Genomic DNA, 3,254 nt, shown 5'->3' with positions numbered 1-3,254 from the left:
TGATTATGATACACTCCCTAAAGCATTTAGTTGAAATATATGTGAAGGACTATGGGTTATATCTCCCCTGCTATTAAACATTATGAATTGCAGTTTTTTGTTCCAATATGCAAATTCAAAGATATTGTAAATGTGGAATTGTACAGTGTAACAAACTTACAATGAATTGTTTTGATATGATTTGAAATAAAGATAATGCATTTAATTCAATTTGTAGTTTCCATTTTAAAGTATTTACAGGGTTGTGTAAGGATTGGGAAATTAAGTGGTTTATTGAGTATTGGGAAAGGGACCACTTAATTGGTGAGTTTATTGTTCTAGATCTGTTAAGCTATATGGGTTTGTTCCATAATACACTTATTCTTCCCAATCCTTACAAACCCATGGGCCCATCAGGCCAGATGTCATTTGGAATAAATTTATATTCCAAGTGAGATCTCGCGAGAGTTGACCAATATTCATTCAGTTCGAACCGGAAAGGAGGGTGTGGTTGATGATGATTTGAATGGCATATTACAAGTTTAACTGTTATTGTGTGTCCGGACTTTGCAACATTGGTGATTTTAAAAAAAAAAAAAAAAAAAAAAATAGGGAAATGAATCTTATTCATTTGTTCCATGGGCATACACTGATTCTTCCCAATCCTTACAAACCCATGGTCAACCTGAGTGAGATGTCATTTGGAATAAATTTATATGTGAATTAAAATGAAAACATCTGAATCACGGATTTCTCATCTTTGTTTTGGGTTACATGTACAGGCAAACCCTGTTATTCTTCACCATGAGTTCGAGTTAATCCATGATAAACATAGAATAAAGTGGTTAATTAATTTATCTGGGTCAACATGGTCAATTAAGAACTTAAATATATCTAGATTAAAAGGATGTACATGTATTTATAATAAGATATCAAAAGACATATTATTCTAACTGCATCAAAGTACTGAACAGTATAATTACTGTAACTCTTCACTGTGAAGTACATGGCAGCTAGACCGTCAAAGTGAAAAAATGTACATAATATGTTTTTCTTCATGCTCGCAAATCAACATGGTTTTCATTTTGAAATACTGAGGTTCTCTTTCAAAGATACGTTATATTATTGAGAAGTCGATCATTTCAACTTTGCATAGAATTTAAACAATTATTATTAAAAAATTTTCATTTATAATATTATACTTTATAGATTATTGAAAATATTTTCACAAACACATATGAGCACTAGAAAGTGCACCTGAATTAAACTACGTCATCTTGCGATTTTGGTTACTGGAAAAAATTCTATAACAACATGTCATTATTTAAAACATTGATTACATGTATTGGATTTTCTTCACTATACCACTGCCCCACTCAGATACAAAGAGGTTGTCTCTGGTGTCTACACATAATCCCCATGGAAACTTTAGATCACAGTTATCGATATAACAGAGGAACTGTCCATCCTGATCTAAGATGTGGATACAGTTGTGGTTAAAGTCTGCTGTCAGGATCTGACTCTGGCTGTCTGTTGTGATACCGACTGGATTAAATAATCCCTTGGTAGTAGAGGGATGACCAGTGTATCTAAATCGGAGTTTTCCTGCCTGATTAACCACCACTACTGCACTGGCATCATAGTCAGCCACACAGATATCCCGGTTCCTGTTCTCACTGATGTATTTACTGAAGTAACTTGAATACAGAGGTTTACCTTCACTATCAAACTGAATGGTTTGTTTCTCTGTGGAGCCAGAGTAATGGACAACTTTTGTTTGTTTATCATCATCACTGACCATGATAACCAGGAGGTCACCAGAGGAGGTACTACAGACATTGTAGGTCTCCACCCCTTTCGTCTGATCACTTCCTGTATCTGTTTATTCTTCACTATGTTTACAGATTTTGTACCAGGGTCAGTATAAACTAGATCTCCACTCCTTGTCACTGCTATGTCACGTGGATCATTCCCAGACTTGGTTTTGATTGACTTCAGTAGTTTGCCCTGGAGGTTGTAGAGTTTCATGATTTTGTCATCTCCTTGTGTCCAGATTTCTTCATCAATGAGACAGGTAACACTGTATAGTGATTTATACCCAGAGTCTATGGTGGTGATGAGCTCTGGTTCATCTAGCATTGGTTTGACTGGAGGACAGGATACAGTTTGACTTCATTGTGTAGCCATGTTCTTCTGTTGTAATGGATAATGCTGACAGAGAACCAAACATTTGATAGAATTGTTCTGTATTGATCTGATGAGGAGAAAAACTTGGTAATGAAACATTGATTTTAGGAGGTAAACTTCTGAATTCAGCATTCCTTGAATTGTAGGCAGATGTTAGGGAGACATTATTGGAGTCCAGTAATTTCTTTAGATCAAGTATGCTCTGTTTAACACCAGACGTGGTCTGTTTGATTTCATTTTCCTGTTTATTTAGAGCAGCCAGGTGTTTAGATTTCATCTCATCAATTTCAGATTTTTGTTTGTTGACAATGATGTTAATTTCTCTGTGCCAGTCTTCTCCTTGTTTGGTGACAGCTGTTGTCAGTTTCTCATAATGTTTTTCCAAATTAAGTTTTTCAGAGTTTAAATCTAATGCAATTTCTTCATATGTAGGATATATTATTTTTTCTAGTTCTTTCAAATCATTGTGTAAAATTTCTTTTATAAAGCTGGGATTCTGTAAGACATTTGTTAATTTATGCCCATGATGTTTCCCAGAGGAGATGCAGGTAGAACAGACAGGAATATCACATTTCTCACAATAAAGTTCACAATGTTTCTCGGTGTGGTTTGGACATTTTGGGTAGTTAACGTCAGGAATAGCGGTTCTGTGTTTGTATGGTACAATATTGTGTCTTTTAGATGAATCAGAGAGATGTTCTCACACAGGCCTTACACAGGTTAATCTGACAAACTTCACAGTGACTCTGTAATGCTTCTTTTTGACACAGGTCACAGAGGAGGAGTACTTGAGCTCTGTCCAGGGGGTCCATCACTGGGGCTTTGGTTAAAAAATCAGATGACCCTGTAAATGGAGGCATGGGTCACTGACTAAAGAAATGTTACGCAATTTCAAATAAATAAAATAGAAGAGTTATGTTTTGCAATTTGCAGGCCTGCCTCCCCCTTTTTCCCCAACGTAACTTTTACTATAGAAAATGTCTATTGAAGAGATGGTTGCCCCCCCCCCCCCCCCACTTTTTACAACAGTATATACATAGCAAGGAAATATAGAAAAAAATGGAAGTTTGCCTTGAAAAAAGTTGGCC

At 35.7% G+C, this 3,254-nt stretch overlaps 1 pseudogene; it reads right to left on the bottom strand.

Annotated features, from left to right (window-relative positions):
* Positions 1–1,178: 1,178 nt before the first annotated feature.
* Positions 1,179–3,012, bottom strand: LOC134257627 (uncharacterized; annotated as a pseudogene).
* Between the last annotated feature and the right edge of the window lie 242 nt (positions 3,013–3,254).

Source organism: Saccostrea cucullata, unplaced genomic scaffold, assembly GCF_032062105.1.
Source record: "Saccostrea cucullata isolate Sc308-1 unplaced genomic scaffold, CSIRO_AGI_Scuc_v1 ctg12730, whole genome shotgun sequence".
In the NCBI taxonomy this organism is placed as follows: Eukaryota; Metazoa; Mollusca; class Bivalvia; order Ostreida; family Ostreidae; genus Saccostrea; species Saccostrea cuccullata.
The sequence above is the reverse complement of the archived record's forward strand: the minus strand, read 5'-3'. Positions and strand labels throughout refer to the sequence as shown.